The sequence below is a fragment of the Pinus tabuliformis genome, chromosome 3_2 (assembly GCF_031772625.1).
Source record: "Pinus tabuliformis cultivar Carrire ecotype Pingquan chromosome 3_2, CPIR1, whole genome shotgun sequence".
Taxonomy (NCBI): domain Eukaryota; kingdom Viridiplantae; phylum Streptophyta; class Pinopsida; order Pinales; family Pinaceae; genus Pinus; species Pinus tabuliformis.
The window spans coordinates 1,077,953,523-1,077,977,717 of record NC_142302.1 but is presented as its reverse complement, the minus strand read 5'-3'; the positions used below and the strand labels follow the sequence as shown (position 1 = coordinate 1,077,977,717).

General features: G+C 37.3%; 1 pseudogene; it reads left to right on the top strand.

Annotated features, from left to right (window-relative positions):
- The window catches only part of LOC149184419 (iron-sulfur cluster assembly SufBD family protein ABCI8, chloroplastic pseudogene), a 45,208-nt pseudogene extending 21,554 nt beyond the window's left edge, over window positions 1-23,654 (top strand).
- The last annotated feature ends 541 nt before the right edge of the window (window positions 23,655-24,195 follow it).

The window sequence follows — 24,195 nt, the reverse complement described above, 5'->3', positions numbered from 1 at the left end:
TAGATGCTCCTGCATCATTGGGAAGGACAATTGTGCAGTTTCCGGGCTGAGCAAGACTGGCTGCCCCTGGCTGTTAGTCAGAATTGCGCATTTTCTGAGGTGAAGCCCACTATTGGGCTGAATTGCACATTTTCTAGAGGGAAGGCTTCCTAGCTGGATTGTGCATTTCTGGAGCCCAGAAGGTAGCCCAGATGGATTGCGCAATTTCTAGAGGGAAGGCTGGTTCCCCTCCAGAATTGTGCAATTTTCTAGGTGAGCACCTCAGCCAGAAAAATGACTAAGTCTGGAATGTCAGCCTGTGGGCGGGAAGCAAACAAATTGACCAACACGGGCTGGTAAGCCACTAAAGATCAATTGAAGCCTATGTACTTGGACAATGCAAGACACGCTACTAAGGATGGTTGGTAGGGAAGCTCTAAAACAAAGCTAAGGAAAAATTTTGGAGGGTGGTTATAGCCGCTACAACAACATCTCAAAGATAAAATTGACCAAAAAATATAGCCCAAATATAAAATAATAGCATCACTGGAAATGCTTAAAAATGTTTTAACCATGAAAATTTATTTCTTTTCATTGTACATATTAGTGGACATTGAAATATCTAACTTAATATGCCATTAAAATATTTTACTTATGAAGTATATTGATTATAATAATAAGTTCTATGATAAGTTCCTCCATGATTAATAAATTATAAAATTTAGAAATTATGGTTGATGTTTTGAAAGACATTTTTATTTTTAAAATTTGAAATGCATTAGATTGTAAATTAATTATAAGTAAAATAGATGAAGCAAAAATATAAAATTGGGGTTTTAATAGTAATACTATAATATTAATTATTATTAATATGGTTCTTATATTTATACTAAGATTATTGATAATAACATTAATAACATTAATTCTTAATATTATTAAGAATTGATATATGTGCTTGATATGAGCCTATTGGCGTTTATCAACCACATTTATTAATGTAGTTGTGCTGGTTTAAGTTTATTGAGCAAAAAAATTTGTTTCCTAATTTAATTGATAATTATTGTGTACATTGAGCAAAGATTTTGTTTCTTAATTTAATTGGTAATTGTTATGTACTTAGTTACAACTTTTTGATCTTTCAAACATATTGTAGTGTTGTTTTGTTGTCACATTTGTTGATCTATTTATAGTTATTATAGTGACATATATAATATTTAAGGTTATAATGGATGATAATACATACAATAGGATATTTATCTATTTCGCCCACTGCTTGTAAACAGGGGGTTTATGGGTATGTTATAGAGTGGATAATGTGATTCATTGTTCTAGGTGGCCAAGTTATTTGGTAAATAAGTTTTTATTATCCTACAATTATTATGGTGTAGAAATGTCTTTTCACCGTATTGAAGACCATATCTTGATTTTATTATAATAAAGAGCTCTCACATTGCAACTTTGGGTTGCAAATGCCTTGCTAAGCTTTACTAATGTACTTTTTACTAACATATATTGGATTTTTTGACAATCAAAAAATGAAATACACAAAACTTGCTCCCTATAGCATACATAAAACTTGTTCCATCCGAACAAGTGACAGTCAAGATTATGCTATACAAGAGAGGATCATTACAATTTCTCATGTAAAAAACAGAGCTGAGCAAGTATGTGAACATATATTGAGAAACAGATCTTATCAGATTGCTCCATATAATGTGCAAGAGCAAAAAAAACCTGTTGATGAAAGACACCATCTACGAAATGGAAACCACTTCGCAGAGGACACTGTATTTTCCCAGTGGCCAGGCCAAAACAAAACCATCAACAAAAAAAAACCATGCACAGTAAGATAAAACAGTAGTATACAAAATGAACACTAAGTATCAGGAGGAAAGAAATCCTCAAAATTGTAGATGCAATTCTCCCATTGGATGACCATATGCCATTTGCCAAGATCTTGTAATAAGCCCTTCTTTGATAAACAGTCTGCTTGCTTGTTTTGTAACCTGTCTATATGTTGAATTGTGTATCCTTTTTGTGATTGCCAGCAGGTCTCAATCCTTTTCATCCATCCTGAAAGAAGAGGATTCTTTATAGACAGCTTTCGTAGAACATGATCAATTATAACTTTGGAATCTCCATGAATGTGTAAATTCGGAATATCTAGAAAATGACTAAACCATAGAAGATCCCAAAGAGCCATAGCTTTTGCTTTATTATTTGTTCCATTGCCTCCATTCCAGTAAAGACTATATTGAAGATGGTCATCGATACAAATCAAAAAGCCACAAGCACATGTTCCATTTTAAGCCACTCCATAAAAAAAAGCCATTGGAAATTGTAATAAAGCTTGACGATTTCTACTAGGGACCCTATAAGACTATTTAGGCTGAGGCAAGAAACCATTATAGTTTGTAATAATTTTGTCAACAATATAAAGAAACTCCTCTCTCCTATTTTGGAACAAAAAGGTGTTCCTCCATTTCCAAATTTCCCAAAAACATAGGAGAGGAATGGATCTCCAAGAGGCTTTCTGAGCACTCCACCATTCCAGAGAGTCTTTAATGGAAGAATGCAAGGTAAAAGAGAAACCAAAAGATTTAGATAATTGATTCCAAACCTGTGCGGAGAGCTTACATTGTAAGAAAATGTGATCATTGTTTTCATCATCAGATTTGCAAATGGAACATATGCCTGGTCCATGCCAATTCCTCTTCTGTAAGTTCTCCCAAACAAGATTTTTATTGTGGAAAACTAGCCAAGAGAAAATTGTAATTTTACTTGGGATGCCTATCTTCCATAGAACAGTGGGGAAACGTCGGTCTGAGAGAGAAGATATCATGTTGTATTTGCATCATTTTACATTTCAAAACATAACACTTCACAAAAATCTGCACTAAAAGTGAATGCACCATTTACATCTAAGTACATTTTTGTGTCATTAGCATCTTATACCAATAAAAACCATGACACGCATTAATGTGTTGATCACTTTTGTGTCATAATTGGATCACAAATGCATCTACTAAATAAACTAGTGTTGTATTTTGCATTATTGTATATCAAAAAAACCTAACATGCAAAAAATGTATCGGTAAAAATAATCGCATATTTGCATCATCTTGGGTCAAATTTTGCACCGATGTGTGTCACAAATAAATTAGCATTACAATAGTGAATTATAGCATAATAACGACACTACACACATGATGTATATGTGCATAGTTATATTGGTTTAAATATGGTTGTAAAGTGATAAGGAACCTTGTCATACCATAAAAGAAACAAATTTAGATTATAAATAATAACCTAGAAAACCCTTAGATTTGAAATTAGGAATTAGTAATAAGCTTGTGAAGATATTACTTTGTTATTCATCTAGCCAAAAGGCCTTGTTACAAGTTTAGAATAGGATTCTTCTTACTGGAGTCAAACAATAAAACTTAATTGTTGAACTACCTACAAGTAGTTTGATGCAAATCTATTAATACACTAGTAAATAACTCTCATTCATGGAAGGTAAGGAACCATTCTTGGAAGGTATATCTTTATGTTCCTGTTGTGGTCACAAACAACCCCCCTCTTTGGTTGGTATTAGCAATAACACCAAGCAAATGGGGACCCTTAACAAAAAATCCAAAAAAACATTTTATCAAATTTTTTTTTATTTTAACTCCCTAAAGCTGTATCGCATCGCGAAGAGAGAGTGAAGTGTTTTCCTATGCGCAATAATAAGTTGCGAAGAAGCAACGCGAAATTCATCGCATCACATATATTGAGAAGCACTCTTAAAATGAAAAATTAAGGAATCGCCAACGACCGATATGTGACATCGCATATCGCAACATCGCATAAGCAGCACACAGTGATTGGATGATTAAGCGCGATTTGCGATCTGCGATCTTGCGATCTGTGATGAATGCGACCATCAATTCCTGCGATGACACATCTTGACATCGCAATCCTCGATACTGCGATGCGAATCGCAGAAATCTCTCATCGCAAAATTTCCTCGACATAGTGTTCAAGGAAAGCTGTCTGTAGACCAAAATTGGGCGCGCGCCTTAAGAGAAATTAATGATTGTACGCCAAAGTATCCAAGAAGGATTGTGTTGTGTTTTTCGAAGAGTCAAGTCATTATGAGTGTCATGATTATGCATTCATTAGAACTTAAAGCTTTCATGTCAATCTTTTCATCATTACTCTTTTCCTTTGCGTAAACTGTAAGGCAGCAACTAATATAAATCAATATGCAGGAAACATCTAAGGAAAAGGGGAAAGCGTCAATACTCGAAGAACAGAGAAGAGATGCCTTCGCAAATGGATGCCGCATGCAGCAGGACCGCGGATTCCAGAGTATCACTCAATAGATACTGATGGAAATAGACTATCCAAGACTCAGAGTCAAAGGCGCACAAAAGCAGCATGTTTACAAAAGATCTTGAAGCTCAGACTGGGTAAAGCAAAAAGAAAAACGTTAAAGAGGGAAGATGCTCCAGAAAAGCCTGGAACAAAGAACGGAAGCAATTTTCAATAAAGAAAATTGTTCAGAGAGCAAAGTCCCTAACTTATTCAGTCATTCGCACAGCCGGAAACCGAAATAGCAACAGCACAATCAGTTTGAAAGAAATTTGGGTTATACCAAGTATACACACAGCGAATACACCAAGCCAGAGGAAGATTTTCGAAAATATCTTCTAGTTTGTCAGAAAACGGTGCTAGCTCTTGTTATTTCTATTTTCATCGCTCGAACGAAAGGAGAAGACAATTAGCCAACTCTTCCCAGGAAAACGTTGCATTGCTTACAGCACTAAGGAGCAAATACAGAAACGGTTAGAAATTAGATTCAATTTTTAGAAATAAATTTGCTTTAGTAGAAGGGCGGTCATTTGAAGCCGTGTCCTAAATTTATGTAATTAAGATTAATTAGTTAGTAGTATTTAAACCCTTCTCAGGCATTTGGAGAAGGGTCCGGAAATTTGTCAAAAAACTTGTCCTCAGAACATGCACTTTTGCACCCTCGGAGGGGGTTTTTGATGAATGGATGGATCGAGATTTATCAATGTTTGCATTTAATGTCTGCTACTGATGTTGCACTTTTGTACTCTTAGTAGATGTTAGAACAAGTAGAGATAAATCGTTATTTCTTGAAGCTTATGAGTGAAATCAGTCATAAATGGTACTTTTATCTCTTGACCAATTTCTGCTTATATTCTTAGAGTGATATGCAGTTTTAGTTGTTTATATGTTAATGTATGAATGTGTGGGTTACCATTTGGCACTTCTGTACGGTGGAGTCATTTATTTGTGCTTGACATATGAATAACTTATTATGCGATATGCTGTTCACAACTGTTTTGCCTAACTTTTTATGCAGAGTGGTTTATCTTAATTGATTTCTATTCTTATGATAGCTGAATGATCTTTATTACCAGTTATTGTTCGAAATCTTTTTAGATCGCATAATAGAAGAAATACACCCCGGGTTAGCGTAGATTAGATGTGTTGTTTCTTATTAGATTACAATAGCATAGAGTTAGTTTAGAAGTTTGAATTAAATTAGCTTAAAATACCCCTAGATCAGCATCATCCAACTCTACACACACACACACCCCTTAGATTGGGAAACTGGTCCCATTATCCCCAGTCGGACCCGCTATACCAAACGGATAAGGAGCTGCCAACCAAGGTCCGGACCGGGTGGGTATCCCCCTTGTTGTCGACCCGATTTTCGGGGCTTCAACAGTTCCATATCGGTTCTTCCCATTTTAGATCGTTGTTTTAGATATCATCAAATCAGAATGAGGTAAGAAGACATTCCCAACATAGCCTTTCGAACACAGGGAGGTCATTATGCATTTTTAGTTATGTAATTTGTACTTACTAATGCACCTTCAACATTTCAAAGCTTGATGAATTCTATTTTCAAACACTTCTTTTTCAAATTTGTGTTAGTTTTTTCTATGACATATTAGTCTGCAACCAAAATACTTGGAAGAGCATGTAAAACATGTTGATAGGGTCTTAACACTATTAGAAGAGAAACAACTATATGCAAAGCCTTCCAAGTGTGCCTTTAGGGTTCAAGAAGTGGAATATTTGGGTCATATTGTATCCCATGAAGGTGTTAAAGTGGACCCTAACAAAATCAAAGCTATGAGGGAATGGAAAATCTCCAAGACCTTGAAGAAACACAGAGGATTCATAGGATTGATAAAATATTACCAAAATTTTGTTAAGAATTGTGGTCAAATAATAGCACCTCTCACAAAATTATTGAAGAAGAAAGAATTTTATTGGAATAAAGAAGCAACCAAAGTTTTTGAAAAACTTAAAGATGTTATGTCTACAAATCACGTAATAGCTATTGAATTTCCACGATATTGGGTCTAGGATAGAATCTTAGAATCTCTAATGCTACCAAACCAAGAAGCTCAACAAAAGCTACTTTGCACAACGAAAAATATAAAGTAGTAAATCACACGTGCATAAGTATAGACAACCTTTTAAAAATTTCAACCCAAATTCGTTATATTAATCAACATATAATACAACTATCTAAGGATCCCATGCAAGGGATAATGGCCCTCAATTATCCACAAGTACAAGAATACAAGATACACTGACAATCTCAATGCAGTCTCTATGTCGTATCTCATCCTGTCGGTCCTTCGCTTATGTTATACTCTCTAGATGCCCCTTAGTCCATCAAAGGAAAACAAATAGAGTCTCTAAGAGGGATGCCACTTATCATTGCTGCAAGTCACTTCTGCTACAATGAACACGGATTGATCCAATCTTCTCTTCTAGGTTGGCCAATACCTGAGCTCCAATCTTCCAATCTAGCAGTCACATTCGTCCATCAAAGTGATGCACATTAGCCTCCAATCTTCACCCAACCTCTATTTGTCAACATCACTTTATGACTATTTGTCAAGGGCTACTTTGGACCATCAACACGCTGCCCTCCACCAATCCAATGATGCCCAATAATCCATTGTGACATATACTCCTTGTTGAGGTCTCCAATCACCCAATCAAACTCAACACATGGCTCCCATAGGCTGCAATTATCCACACAATCAGATTGGTCCACTAGCACCTAATTCAACATGAATACACCAACATTTCATCACATACCGTGTTCCCAAGGACTAGTGTTATCTCTGCAAGTCTGGTATTCATGTTAGGGCTTGTAGTCAAGCTACTAAAACCCTCTTTCCACCTTCCATCCCTCTATTTTGATTGCAACCTTCTTTCAACTGAGTCTTCCCATGCACCCTTAAACATTGTTTTGGGGTATTTCCATCCCTTCATGCCTCACGACCTTCCCTTCTCCCTGAACAATTTCTGCAGCTAATCTGTGTTGCACACCCCCCTTATTTAGGGTCATCTAGGCCTGCAGCATGCCTTCAAATCATAGTTATGGTTGCAACCTGTTATGAGAAGGAAATCATGCCCAAAATCTTGCCAAAACACCACCTCAAACATTCCTTGAGAAATGCGGTTTCTTGTTGTTGGAACCTCGACCTTATAAGGGACAAACTAACCCAATCACAGTCCTAAAAAAGATTCTTCTTCTCCCTTAGCTAACTCGCCTACCTCAGAAGTGTATTTCCTATGAATTGATGCACATTGGATGAGCTAAAATGATATCCAACACCTTCTATTTTTACACTTTAAAATGGCTACTTGAATAGACATGTATTTTGGCACATGCACTCCAAGCCTACATGACTTATGTGCCAAAAATACATTTGCCAACTTTAAATTTTTATAACTTATCAATGACATCTCAGAATTCAATGTTTCTCGAAGCGTTGGATTCTTCTCGTTGTCCTCTATCATCTCCATCCATCTCATGGTTTTGGCCCAAACAATGATGGGTGTAAAACCCCAATCTTGGGTTCCAAGCCCACAAATTATTTTTGTGGCACTTCACCCTCCAAACCCTAAACCCTAGGGCTTGGAGTACCTCGCAAGATACTCAAAGATAAAAACACCCTCTTAGCAAGGGAGGTACTTCCAAGACTAGGAACTAACTTACCTTCATCATCACTGCTCGTAACACTCGCCCAAATTTTGGCACTCACCACTACAACAATCCTTGTAGCTTGACCTACACCTCACTCAGAAGTGCCAGTCACTGGAAGCAGCCTGCTTCTTCTTCTGTTCCTATATCTCTTTCTAATCCCACCATGATTCCTTCTTTGTAGATGTGGAAGCACCCTTTCTCCCCACTGACCACGCATTCTTCTTAGGTTGCAAAGTCTACCTCTAAACCTGCAAACTCCAGCTAGAACTCGACTCCCTTTAAGCCTCTAGAACCTAGACCTTCTTCTCTGGAACCTATACCTGTACCTATGAATCCTGCACCTGCAACTACTTATCTAGAACCTGCACAAGGTCCTTCTTCTTCTTCCCATGATCCATAAGATTTCCCATCAGCCTGTATAAGCCATGCTCTCTAACTCCAAGTATAATACCTATGGAGCTAGAGCCTCTAGGTCTGAGTCTTTCCTTCCCATCCTGGAGCAAGACCCCAAACCCCTTCTTCTTGATCATCGAGACATATATCACGCTATATCTGATTCTTGGTACAAATAGTACATCCTAGACCTGCATCACACATCCTGTCTCCATCTTGAATGACACAACTCTTGATCCATGTATCTCCTTTTGACTCTTGTCACCCAACACCATGTGCAACTTCGAGTCCCATTTAGGTAGTCTCAAAAACCTCCTGTGACCCTATCATATGTTTCGATGCACCATTGTCCACGTACCATCCTGTTACAAATCCATTTGGGCACATCAAATCCCAACATTCAGATCAGTGTTTTAGGGCTCATCAAACCCTAATTTCAGTTGCTACATGCCCTAAACAAGTCACCCCTTTGAATGCCTCCTTCCCAGAAAGTTTCATGACCTAAGACATCCAGAAATGGTCTCTAAAGGGACCAGCGCAGGTAGATACACTATCAGGGTGCTCTGAAACGCAGGTAGATACATTGTTAGGGTGCTTTGCAAAGCACCTAAGCCCTCTTTAGGCTGCGTTAGGCAAATTTGAGCGAAATTCAATTGGGGTTTGGGGAATATTCTTAACTTTTGGAGTCATCTAGAAGTTTCCATGTCTTATCAACTCCTATGAGTTTGAAAATGGATGAGGAATAACTTAAGGAGCATCCTATCTTCTCATCCCTTCCTCCATGGAACTAATTCTAAGTATGGAAGGCCATTCAATGTCACTATTAATGACAAAACCTACTTCATCTACCTATAAATTGACCACTCATCTAAGTGATCAGGGGCTGGATGGATTATGTTGAATTGTAAGGAGATAATGGTGCTATGAGTCTTGACTTTGGAGAAAATGATGTGATTCCACAAGCTTGTCTTGCTTTTGATATCATGTGGATGGGATCCAAGCTAAAGGAATGATTTTGAATCAGACACTCATGGTTGTAATTCCTTTTTCTATCTAATAAAGTGTTTGAACCTTTTTCCATATGTTGTGTTCTTTCACAATGCTTATATGTATGAATTTCTTTTGATTCCTTTCATTTATATTCAATGGATCGTATGCTTTGATCGGTTTCTATCTTATGTTGTGTTTACAGGGTACTTCTCAAGCAGATTAAGTACAGGAAGGAGTGACGGAATCGATGCAAGGGAGACGAGAGGAAAGCAGAACTACAGGTAGGCCTTCTATCCCCTCTTCTTATCTATTGTTTATAGGAAAATCTTAAAACACTTTAAACTGTTGTTCTAGGCACAACTACTTGTCTAGTGAAGTAGTGTTTATCCATAGATGCTAAATTCTCCAAAACAAATTGGCGACTCCATTGGGGAGATAATCCTCTTTCCTAGTAGCTTATCCACCTCCTAAGACATCCTTGTAGACTTTATTTGTGTTCATCGATTGTAATTTAGCTGTTGACATTGAAAAATTGGTCAAAAATTGAGGTTAGATGACTCTTGAGTGGCCTCTCGGAAATCAACGCAGGTTTGGTCAGGGGACAGTGCTTTGTAGAGCACCCTTGAGTGAGAGACAGTGCTCTACAATGCAGTTAGGCCCTCTTTGACTTGCGCTGATCAACCTTAGGTCAAATTCCCACCTTTGGATAGTGTTTTTGCCAATTTTTCTCTGTTTGTTTGCTTGTTGATTGATCAATGAATGTCATGTCTCAGAGAACAAATTTTTATCTCCTTTTCCAGCCCTACTATGATTTGATTGATTAATGTTTCTTTAATGTTTTCTTTATCATTATCAGTCTATAGTAAAAGTTAGAATATAGTTGATTAATCTTCATTCGAACGAAAGTGTCGTAAAGTCTTCTCTTCCTTCGAATAAGAATTGTTGTAAAAGTCTTCGTTCTTATTAAAGATTGATTGATTGTATGTGCATAGTTTCCTTTTTTTTTCATCATAACATTAAGGGAATCAAAAAGAAAAACTTGCATCGTTCATATTGTAGTTTGTGAATGCTTGAAAGGAATAGCTAGGGAAATTGCATTAGTTGTGCTCTTTGCTCTTTGTCAAAGATCTGATTGCTCTATCCCTACTAGCTAAGGCTTTCATTGTTAAATTGAATGAAAATAATGCTTATCATATTTGTTGCATTTTAGAAATTTCAAACATACATCACGTGGTGAACCTTGAAAGGAAAATTCTAAAGAAGATCAACTTAAAATTTATCTGAATTTACCTAATGGAGCATTTTCACCTAACGAAAAAAATTTAGAGGTCTAGGCTAGAGACGTGTTCCGGCGTCGTAAAACAAAGAAGCTGCCACTAACTTGTCTGCAATACATCCCAAGTGTGATACCTCATTCCACGTACGTGAGTATATCGTAGCTCGTCCACGTACCTTTAGGTATATAGGGCGGTGTTACAGTATGTAAAGTATACGGGAATTCTCTCACTGTGTAGTTTTTCATTAGACAGAGCTTATATGGATTGCGCCTCCACATACTTTCAGGTATATATGGGAGGATGAAACTAGGTTGCTATCCATCCTTAGGTAACCGAGTCAGCCGCCTTGTACACTATGATACACCGAACACAGCATTCGGGGAGATTGCCTGCCTGTACTTCTTGGTTCGCCAGGAGGTATTCTGCAGTTCACAGTTGCTTGGTAAACCTTTTTCCTAGATTATCCCTCTTTTATTTTGTTATGTTACTTTGATTAAAATAAAATTAATTGACTCGGATAACATCCTCCACGCTCACTCCTTAGTTGATCTTAGGTTGAAACATATGGCGACAAATCTGGAGTCCACCGATCAAGGAATTCCTTTTGATGGGAATCCTAGTCCTTTTCCTCCTTTTGGAAATATTGGTGCTCCATATATGGCTACATTGTCCCTTCCGATATTTACCATTGGCTTGCCAGTATGGTTGTTTTCAACCTCCTTGGTTCAAAATATCGTGATTTCTCCACAATTGAGTACTCCTCCAACTAGATAAAATCAACATCCAGTTGATCCTAAAGTTGACCCTTTGCCTTCTTCCTCGGTTGTTTCTTCCTCCCCTTCTTCCTCTTCACCTGGTGAAAGTATTAGTGCTAGTAACTAGGTGGCTAAGAAGAAGAAGAAAGGGAAGAAGAAGAAGAAGAAGCAAATTCAGCAGAGGGGAAACCAAGCAACCATTGCTTTGAATGCAACATCTGATGAGAAACCGTCCATCAAGCCTCACAAAGTTTGATATCCATGCAAACTTTGTGTGGGAGACCATATTCTTCAAAATTGTCCTGATATTCCTCAGATCTTAGAAGAATGGTCTTCTCGTTCACATCATCCTGTGTCATCAACTTTTGGAGATCATGTTGGTGACACACCATCAACTAGTGGTAGTAAAGTTCATGGAAGAAAGGGTGAAGTTAAGTTTCCTTGTAGGTTATGTGAAGCGAATCACCCCATTCACCTTTGCCCCTATCTGGATGAAGCCAAAAAAGTGTTGGATAACCGTCCTGCTTCACCGCAGCAACTTCCATCTGGTTACAGGAAACTCTCCCTAAATCCTTCACTAGTTGATGAATTGATTGACCAAAATCAACCGTCGGTCAAACCCACTCTCTCTGAAAGTGAATCCTATGAGTCTATACCTGACCTAAATCAATAGGTCAAGGAAATAGTTGACTCGATTTCACCTTCAGTTAATCGTACCTTTCCCGAAGAGAGTGAATATGATACCACTCAAGTTCTTTTTGTTTCTTCAGATTCCAATGAGCTTGGGGGCAATCCTCCTATTCCATCAAGATAGGAGGAAAATCCTCCCGCTCTCGTAACTCAAGGGGTTAATTCTCCCATTTCTACGGTACCCCCTCCAAGTAGTCTAGTCACTTCCTTTGATTGGAATCGACTGGCAAGATTCCGTCTTCCTTCTTATGTGCCTTTCTAGATCATAGTACAAGTTTGTAATATGATTGTATTTGGCACTATTATAGATGAAGGTGCATTTATGAGTATCCTTTCCTCAACTGCTTGGCAAGCGCTTGGTTCGCCGCTGCTTGTGCCTATTACCCAGAATCTATTGGGTTTTAACAGAGGAACCAGTCAACCATTTGGGATCCTCCCTCAATTACCTATTACTTTGGGAGGAAAATCATTTATCTAAATGTGATGGTATTCCCAGGCCCTTTAGATTATTATTTACTTCTTGGGTGCGACTATGTTTATGACATGGGAGCTATTGTTTCCACACTCTTTCGAGTGATGTGTTTCCCGCATGAAGGCAAAATTGTCACCGTTGACCAGCTTTCATTTCCCGATCCAATATGGCTTCCAGTCAACCATATTCCCTAAATGGTCCTTTTGTACCAATGGTATCATCCTCGCCACGGGTTAATTATGTGGCAACCCATTCCGTGCCTACATCAACTGACGATCAATTCAATGATGTTGTACCTTATGTATTGGGGGCATTAGAACTAGATCTCTCCTTCATAACCTCTTTTGAGTTGTGATCCAAGGATACGAGGACAGTTCCTTATCTTGTGTCAACCTCGTTAAAAAATGAAACCAAGGATATGAGGATAGTTCTTTTACTGTATTAAAAAATGAAACAGCTCCTATGAGGATAGTTCTTTGCCTTGTGTCAACCTTGTTAAAAACAGAAACCAAGGACACGAGGACATTTCCTTGTCTTGTGTCAACCTCATTAAAAAATGAAACCAAGGATATGAGGATAGCTCTTTTACTGTGTCAACCTCATTAAAAAATGAAACAACTCCTATGAGGATAGTTCTTTGTCTTGTGTCAACCTCATTAAAAAATGAAACCAAGGACACGAGGATAGTTCCTTGTCTTGTGTCAACCTCGTTAGAAAATGAAACCAAGGATATGAGGATAGTTCTTTTACTGTGTCAACCTCATTAAAAAATGAAACAACTCTTATGAGGATAGTTCTTTGTCTTGTGTCAACCTCGTTAAAAAATGAAACCAAGGACACGAGGATAGTTCCTTGTCTTGTGTCAACCTCGTTAAAAAATGAAACCAAGGATATGAGGATAGTTCCTTGTCTTGTGTTAACCTCATTAAAAATGAAACAAGGAATATGAGGATAGTTCTTTTATTGTGTCAACCTCATTAAAAAATGAAACAGATTTGTGTCAACCTCGTTAAAAAAATGAAACCAAGGGTATAAGCATAGTTCCTTGTCTTGTGTCAAGCTTGTTAAAAATGAAACAAGGAATCAAAGCAGAGTTCCTTGTCTTGTGTCAAGCTCTTTAAAAAATGAAACAAGTTCCCCTAGATAAAAGTTCCAAGTCGAGTCTTTGAGTAGATCTTGTAAAATCTCGGTCGAGTCTTTCACTTGATATCGTAAATAAACCTTCATTCCATCCACCTGATAGCCACGAGTAGTCTACTTAGGTGAATGTAATGAAGCTTGGGGGGCATGAACCTAGTGGTAAAGTGAAGTTTCCCCATAGGTTATGTGAGGGGAATCACCCCATTCACCTTTGTCCCTCTCTGGACCAAGCCAAAAAGGTGTTGGATAACCGTCCTACTTCATTGCAGCGACTTCCATCTGGTTATAGGAGACTCTCCCTTTCATCATACTGGGGGGGATGTAAACTAATCTCAAGCATAGTTCTTCGTTTCAAGCTTGTGTAAAAATGAAATTGAATCCAAGCATATTTTTTTTGTTTCAATCTTGTGTAAACATGAAACTAAATCCAAGCATAGTTCCATATGGTTCAAGCTTGTGTAAAAATGAACTCATTTCCATTTTTAACCCTCGTGATTGTCATTCTATTAGCCTCTTTCATCAGATGAGCCTTGGTTGTTTTCATGCCATCACCACCATCCCCTTGGCCGATCATACACTTTCACTTGGTTGTTTTACCCTTTTTGAGGAACATTTGCAATGAGTGGTCTTATTAGCCAAACTCTTCACATAAATCAACATGTTTTGAGAAGTTCCAACATCACCAGAACTAGTTGCTACCCTAGACACCACTCATTCCTAAAAATGGAGTCCTCTTTAAGCTCTTTTCAGACTCTAAATATGAAAAGATTGCCGAGCGCTTGTCCTTTCCAACTCGTTAACGGATTGGAAATGATATCTCTCTTGTATTATTTTACGTTTTTTCGGGCTTGAGAGATTTAATTTACGAAAAAGAACTTGTGGAGTTTTATTTTTGTCCCTTTTCAAACTCTCTAAACATGAAAAGGATCGAGTTATTTTTATCGTTATACTCGTTAAAACATCAAATAGCGACAAACTTGTCCATATAGACAAGACCGAGTTTCACCTTCCCTTGACTCGTTAAAACATCAAATAGCGATGGATTCGTCCGAAGGGTGAAATTATACAACAAGCATATGTTATCCTCCTCAAGATTGATAAAAATAAAGAGGTATTGTTCAGCAATGGCTAGGGAAAATGGAAAAAGGGGAAAACCACTTTATGGTAGCAAGTCGCTCTTGAACATGACACTTTCACTCCATCACCGTGACTATCTGGGTTGGCTTATTAGCTTGATGGTTATCACACCGTTGGTCTATCATACCATCCATCACTTTGTTTTAGGTCAATGTTACCAATTCATTTCAGTTTCGCCGACATGTTCAAAAGAAGTCATTCAATCAAAATTCATCTTTTGCAATACCATAAACCTTCATTTTCATGACCGCCATTCCTGAACCTTGTGTTGTCAGTCAACTTCCATCTCTAAAATCACTGCAGTCGTTTCCTGTCGTTGATGTGGGATACATCAAGGCCCTCTTGTGACGAGTCGCTTCTTGTCGACATCAACTCATTATCCAAGAAGTTGACTTAGAAACACCCATTCAGTACCTTGAGGCTTGCATTCATAAATGGCAGGTTTCTTGCTTTCGGCGATAGGCATACATCAATGGCCTTCGACCAAAAGACTTTGTATGGTGTTCGACATCAAACCATCCATTCACACCATGCAAAATGTATTGTAGTACCTTGAGGATCATTGTCATTATCGGTGATTTCTCTTGCATCTGTTAACAACTTACATCATTGGCTGGTAATCAGATGGTGTCTTCCCATGTTCGACTTCAAATCACATATTCACATGGTTAGACTCGTACTTGAGCGAACAGTTGAATGAGATTGAAGACCCTAGATCTAGTTTCATCCATCTGAGCTGCGATATCAGGAGTACTAAATCATATGTACAATGGTTTTACATTGATAGTCATTCTAATCATGGGTCTATATATGTATACGTCTATTTATGTACATGTAATGCAAGTTTATAAGTTGAGCATGGGTATGCCTTCCCTCAACAATTCATGTAAAATCAAATATCATGATATATGTATTTTAATTGATGCAGGTCACCTTCCACTTTGATACCTCCTCATCACATCGTAAAGCATTTCATTCGACATTGGCATTTTTCCGACTTCATGCTTTAGGGGGTAGCTGTTACAGATCCATTTGGGCACATCAAATGCCAAAATTTAGATCAGTGTTTTAGGGCTCATCAAACCCTAATTTCAGTTGCTACATGCCCTAAACAAGTCACCCCTTTGAATGCCTCATTCCTAGAAAGTTTCATGACCTAAGACATCCATAAATGGTCTCTAAAGGTACCAACACAGGTAGATACATTGCCAAGGTGCTCTGCAGCGCAGGTAGATACACTGTCAGGGTGCTCTGCAAAGCACCTAAGCCTCTTTAGGTTGCGTTGGGCAAATTTGAGCGAAATTTAATTGGGGTTTCGGGAATATTGTTATCTTTTGGAGTCATATCGAAGTTTCCCTGTCTTATCGACTCCTATGAGCTCGAAAATGGATGAGGAATGAGTTAAGGAGCATCCTATCCTCTCATCCCTTCCTCCATGGAACTAATTCTAGGTATGGAAGGCCATTCAATGTCACTATTAATGAAAAAACCTCCTTCATCTTCCTATAAATTGACCACTCATCTAAGTGATCAGGGTTTGGCTGGATTATGTTGAATTGTAAGGAGATAATGCTGCTATGAGTCTTGACTTTGGAGCAAATGATGTGATGCCACAAGCTTCTATTGCTTTTGATGTGATGTGGATGGGATCCAAGCTGAAGGAATGACTTTGAATCAGACACTGATGGTTGTAATTCCTTCTTCTATCTAATAAAGTGTTTGAACATTTTTCCATATGTTGTGTTCTTTCATAATGCTTATATGTATGAATTGCTTCTGATTCCTTTCATTTATATTCAATGGAGCATATGCTTTGATTGGTTTCTGTCTTCTGTTGTTTTTATAGGGTACTTCCCAAGTGGATTAAGTACAGGAAGTAGCGACGGAATCGATACAAGGGAGACGAGAGGAAAGCGGAACTACAGGTAGGCCTTCCATCCCCTTTTCTTATCTATTGTTTATAGGAAAAGCTTAAAACACTTTAAATTGTTGTTCTAGGCACAACTACTTGTCTAGTGAATTAGTGTTTATCCATAGATGCTAAATTCTCCAAAACACATCCATCCTCATCGATAGTACCCTTCGATAAATGAGAGATCATAGCAAATTCCTCCTCCTCCAATCTCTTGGTGAGAGCATCTATCTCAGCAGAAGTGACAACACCAATGACTTGCTTCCCTTTCTTCTTCTCGTCATCTCCCTTCTTTTTCATTGAAAATCTCGAAGAAAAATGACCCATCTCACCACAATTGAAATACTTGACTTTACTCAAGTCCTTTTACTTACCCTTCATTTGTGCTGCAAGTGCCATGCCATCATCTAAAGTCCTTTTCTTTGTATGAAGGTACTCGTCTCACAACTCCTCCTGAATGAAGTCATTCCAGAACCTATTCCAGTCTGGAAACTTCTCTCTTGCAATGATCCCTTTGATGAAGGGCTTTCATTCCTCGGTGAACCATTCCAAGGCGATCCTCACCATATCATTCTCTGAAATAGTCACACCAACGACAGCAAGCTCACCTTTGACCTGAGACAATCTCGTCAGATACAAAGTCACTCCTTCACCCTGTACCATCTTGGTGGACTTCAAATTATCCTCCAATACTAGTACCTAGTTCTCGTTCTTATTATGGAACAAATCCTGAAGAGCCATCCACATCTCATGTGCAATGTTCTTCTCGGACAAATGAGGTATCAAGGGATCCTTCACACCATCAAGAATTATCAATCTCGCCTTCGTATCCAAATCCTCGTATATTTCTAACTCCTTAGGGTTGGTTGGCTTCTTGATCTCTTTATGAGAGAACTCCCAGATCATGTTGACCTGTAATACCAACTTGATCATTTACTTCCAAGAACTATATTTGGAAAACCCTTCCAACCTGTCCTCATACCGAAGACCTACGTTAAACTTTGACATTGTAGTGATCCCTTCACCTACAATGTGACCAACTCCCTCTTAAGTTGTACTTCGTTATACACTATGATGATTCACTATCTTCCAAAGTATCTCAGACACTCTTTGATACCATGTTGAATTTCCACGATCTTAGGTCTAGGATAGAATCTTAGAATCTCTAACACTACCAAACCAAGAATCTCAACAAAAGTTGTTTTTCACAGCGGAAAATATAAAGCAATAAATCACACATGCATAAGTATAGACATTTTTTTACAAATTTCAATCTAACTTCATTATATTAATCAACATATAATACAATTGTCTAGGGCTCCCATGCAAGGGATAATGGCCCTCAATTATCCACAAGTACAAGAATAGAAGATACACTAACAATCTTGTTGGAGTCTCTATGTCATATCTCATCCTTCCAGTCCTTTGCTTCCATTCTTCTCTCTAGCTACCCCTTAGTCCATCAAAGGACAACACATAGAGTCTCCAGGAGGGCTTCCACCTATCACTCCAGCAAGTTGCTTCAGCTACAATGAACACGGGCTGATCCAGTCTGCTCTTCTAGGCTAGCTAATACCTAAGATCCAATTTTCCAATCTAGTAGTCACTTTCGTGCATCAAAGTGATGCACATTAGGCTCCAATATTCACCCAACCTCCAGCTGTCAACGTCACTTTATGATTTCTTGTCAAGGGCTACTTTAGGCCATCAACACGCTGCCCTCCACTAGTCCAATGGTGCCTAATACTCCACTATAAAATTTTCTCCTTTTTGAGGTCTCTAATCACCCAAGTCAACCTCAACACATGGCTCCCATAGGCTGCAATTGTCCACACAAGAGCTAATCCACTAGCACCCAATTCAACGCGAATACACCAACAATTGATCACATACTACGTTCCCAAGGACTCGTATTATCTCTGCAAGTCTGGTATTATGGTTAGGGTTTGTAGTCAAGCTACTACAACCCTATTTCTACCCTATAGCCCTTTGTTTTGGCTGTGGAATCCTTTCAACTAAGTCTAGCCACCCTTAACCACTGTTTTGGGTTATTTCTAGCCCTACACCATGCCTCATGGCTTTCCCTTCTCCTTGAACAATTTATGTGGCCAATATGTGATGCACATAGCCCTTGTTTAGGGTCATCTAGGCCTGCAACATGCCTTCAAATCAGAGTTAGGGATGTTTCCTGTTATGCTAAGGAAATCGTGCCCAAAATCTTGCTAAAACACCACCTCAAACAGTCCTTAAGAAATGTGGCTTCCTGCTATTGGAACCTCAGCCTTGTAAGGGATAAACTAACACTAGTAGAAAATGAGAAATTAGTGACTAGGTGGCCAAAAAAGTTAGTCACCACAACTTTTCCAAGTGAAATATTACCAAAACTGAAGAATCTTAAGTAACCGAACTAAAAATGACTAACATAAATCACTAGTTTAGTCGGGTGTTAAAATATGTGACTAGATAATAAGTAACACAACTAAAAATGACTAACATGAATGACTAATTTAGTTTAAGAACAAAATTACAACTACCTAACAAGTACTACAATAATATGAATCAGTTTTTTATGTTAGTCATCTTAATTGTGTCAAGAAATCTAAACTTACAAGTGATAGGGGGATTGAAAGGCTATTAAAGATTGGTTGAAAGGTTATCCTTCCTTAAACACTTCTTCATCCTCACATGGTTAATAGTTCATCCAACTTTGCATTATTTATCTCTAATAATTTGTAAATTTAAAAATATGTATTTTTATTAAAAAGATTATTTTATGTATTTTTTAAAAATCTATTCATTGAATCTAATTGGATCTAGTTCCAATTTGAAATTAATTTAAAGAACAATTTTAATTTTTAAGACTATAATATAAAATAAAAACTACTTTAATTTCATATTAATCGACCAAGATCTATCTTAACCCCAGATCTATCAAGCGTCGAGAGGGATCCAATCTCTCGAGGTGCAAAACTTTTTTTCTAGTGCAAAACGTGAGGAAAGGTTTGCACCTCGAGAGATTGGATCCCTCTCAGCACTTGACAGTTATAGGGTTAATATGGATCTAGGTTGATTATATAATACTATATAATATCTATATTTGCCTTTGTGTCTCTTTGTTATTCCCTCTCTCTATCTCACCCCCCAAACATACTCACACACTCTCTCCCTCTCTTCCCCTTCTATGTCTATCTCTCTCTTCCCCTTCTCTGTCTATCTCTCTCTTCCCCTTCTCTCCCTTTCTATCTTTATCCTTCTCTCTATTCCCTCCCACTCTCCTCTCTCCCTCACTCTCTCTCCATGTCTCCCTTGTCACCCCCTCTCTCTCTCCACCTTTATCCCTCTATGTTTTTCTTGTTCCCTCCCTCTCCTTCCCCCTCCAATTTCATCTCTCTCTCCTCATCTCTATCTTTCTTACTCTCTATATATTATCTCCCACCTCCCTTTATCTCTCCCCCACAAATCACTCTCCCTCTCTCTCTCTCTCTTCCGTCCAACTCTATTACTATCTCCCCCCCCCGCTGTCCTTCTCCATCTCTCTCCCTTCCCCTTCTCTCCCTATCTCTATCCTCTCCTCTTCTTTCTTTTCCCTCCTCTCCTCTCTCCCTCACTCTCTCTCCATCTCTCCCTTCTCACCCCTCTCTCTCTCCACCTCTATCTCTCTATGTTTTTGTTCTTTCCTCCATTTCCCTCCCACTCCAACTCCATCTCTCTCTCTCTCACTCTCCCCCCATCACTCTCTCTTTCTCTCTCTTTATGCCCTCCAACTTTTTCACTATCTCCCTCCCTCTCTCTGCCCCCTCCCCAACTCTCTCTTAAATTTGATCACATTGTATTGTGTTTAAGAAATTATCTAAATTAAAAAAACATAACTGGTTGTAAAATATTAAACCTATATTTTAGATCAATCATGTCAAATAAAATAAAATAATGAAAAAATTTAAAAAAATCATGCGCTATATTTAATCTATTATAATTAGTCAATTTGCTTGCTCTCATCCCTTGGATCCTTAGCTAAGATGGATCTATGTCGGTTCTTTATATATATATATAAAGAACCGACATAGATCCATCTTAGCTTAATTTTATTAAAACCTTAATTTAATTTCTATGGGAATATTTTTAGTAGTCGTGAGGATAGAGGGTTTAGATATATCTCAAATTGTAACATTTTCCCTTTTAGATTCAATTAAAAAAATGTTGTAAAATTAAATTAAAATAAAATATTTTTACTATGAAATAAGTTATGGTTTTTTGGCATGTGGTATTGATAAGCCATGGTATTGGCCCATGGTATTGTAACAAAGCCGATTTACAAGTTAATATCCATGGTAAAGTGAGGGTGAATATCCATGGTTAACAATCTTGTCATATTGTTATAAAATATTTTGATTGTGAAATAATTTATGTTTTTTTGGGCATGTGGTATTGATAATCCATGGTATTGACCCATGGTATTGTAACAAAGACTATTTTTTACAAGTTAATAATATCTACCTTAATGCCATGGTTAAGAATCTTGTCATATTGTTATAAAATATTTTGGTTGTGAGTTAATAACAAAATCAAAATATAACAAATTTAATTTTATTATTTTTATTAATTTAACTTTTTATTAGTAATTTAGGCCATATTTAAATGTTTACACTCATCCCAATATCATTCTTAACTTCCTCTTCTTCTTTTTAATTTAGGGTCTTACACAAAAATAACAAATTCTTATTAAAAATAAATCATTTAACCCAATTGCAATTTATATATTTTATTTTACATTATAAATATTTCTTCTCTTTTTCATTTCCAATTTAGCATTGGGTTCAAATAAAATATTCAAAAATTACAACATCACATTGTAGCACTGCATTTTTCTCTGTCTTGTTGATATCTGTGTTGAAATTCCAGAAGAAGGAAGACCATCAACACGATCTATGGATTTCATGGGATTCGAACCCCAGATGGAGTTTGCATGGGAAACACCTTAGGAGAGCATCAACGATTAGTTGGAGGAAGGGAAAGGTCATTGGGCGTGGAGATTTTGGCCATTTGTACATGGGTATGAATTTGGACTCTTCAGAGTTTTTCCTTTTTACTAAAGATGATTTTTGTTCTTATGGGTAAACAATTCCGAGGGTTTATATGATCAAAGCATAAATTTTATTTAGAGTTGAGGTTTTAATGATTATGATAATCTAGCTCTTGATTGCCGTCAACAATTCATCAAAAGCCAATGCTCAAGTAAGAATTTTGCATGTCCTTATTGTACAAAGGGTTTAATGATTATGATAATGCAGATCTTGATTGCGGCCAACAATTCATCGAAAGACAATGGACAAGTAAGCATTTTGCATGTCCTTATTGTACAAATCAGTTCGCTCCTCCCTAACTTTTCTCAGGTCAGAATGCATGAAATTTTATTTTTTCTTTTCCCCCCTTTTTTTAGTGGTTGATTGTTTTTGTAATGTAATCTACCATGTCCAAATTCAAAAGGCTCAAGTGATGCAAGCAAATTTTCTGGTAGGATTCAAATACTAGACATTCCTCAAACTTTGTTACATGAAATTAAAATTTCTTGTAATCATCAACATAAACTCTTTTCTGTGTCATCCTTAGATTCTGATCTCAATGCCTATAGTTTTAAACCATGTTACTATATTTTAAGTAGAATATACTTAGATCCATTAAACCTTACAACTCTCCAAACTTAGGTTAATTTCAGCTAAAAAGAAGGAATTTGAATGGATTTAGCAATTTAGACTCAATGCTTACAGACAATGATTAAAAATGGCAGAAACCAAATGTTCTGATAAATTTTACCCACCCATAGATTTCCAAAACCTTTGCTGTTATTCTGAACCTAAGTAGAGAGAGTAGTAGAAGAAGAGGAGCCTAGATGAGGTGGACCCTGACCTGCTTGATACTTTTCAAAAGTTGTGCATGTCCTTGACTAGAAGAAGAGATTGACCAACGTTGTTGTAGATGTTGTTTTTTAATAGTGTTTTCATTGCTACCATGCATAGGTAGACTCTATAGGCAGTTGAGGTTATCTTTTGTTCGTTATAAGAGGTAATTTAGGAGTATCTTGATCTAGTTAGGAAGTAGTTTGGCAAGGTTGTTCCTCCTGTTGATAAATATTATGCTGCATTGTATTTTTTTTTTAGTGATAGCTCTCTCTATTAAATCCCCAAGCACACTTTGTCACCCATGGAAATATCCACTTATTTCAGGATGAATGAGATGGAGATTAGGCAGTTTGAGAGGACTCTTATTATTGTAGATGAGAGGCGTTATATGAGGTGAGAGGAGTTCTATGACATATATTGAAGAATGCACTGCACCATTTTATGACACCAATCATCTCCATGCCATAGTAGTGGATCTTTATTGCACTGAGGGAGAAACAATAAAGTATTCCACTGTAAATAATTGGTATGTTGGGGACGAGGAATGAAAACGTGGGATTTATAATTTTATTACAAAAAGAGGTTTGTGCGATGGAGACAAATCAAGGATTTTGTGGATTTGAGTAGAGACTGGTTCGACAATCACCTAGAAATACTTAAGCATTGTTTTGAAAGGCGATGATGCAATCGGAGAGTTCTATTTTGTTGCCTTGAAAAATAAATATCAATAGGGGGTGACATAGATGATCCACATAGGGAATAATTGCATGAGTAGGATTGTTTCTAAAATTATATCTATAGGCAAGTCAAGGAACTACTATAGAGGATTAGTGTAGGTGAAACCAAATTCTCATAATGCAAGGAATTTTTCACAGTGTGATTCGATGCTCATCGGTGACCAGGAAGCTGCAAATACTTATCGTTACATTCAGGTACAATTTGAGTTGCATTCTAAAGTCTCTAATTTCATTTATTGATAGTCCTTCTTGTGTCCTTGTCTCTCTTAATTTCATTGTGGTAGGATTGGAATGGGTTAAAAAATCAAGCATATCATTGAGTAAAATAGACACCCACATGTCACTACATGTCATTATGCATACTCTCTATTTTTTATACAATTAGAAGTGAGAAATATGATGTGTGCACAACTAAAAATCCTAGCAGGCATGATGAATCCAGTCTTATCATGGAAATCGAAACTATGGATCATAAAATATCAATAAATTTGTGACATGGAGTAAAAACCACAATAAAAGATTATATGCCAACATTGTCTATTTAGTGCAAGCACATGCAAGATACTACTAATATTTCATAATTTTCAGAGATGGTGGATGTCATGAAGATGACCTCAAGCAATGTTACTGACTTGAAGATAAGATGGTCAGTGCGACTATTTACTTTAAATAAGCTAAATTTAGGTAATGAAAAAAAGTTTGAAAATCACTAGAAACACCACCCTCACATCATTTTATTTCGAGTTGTACAAGATAATATTGAATAAAATTATGAGCACTT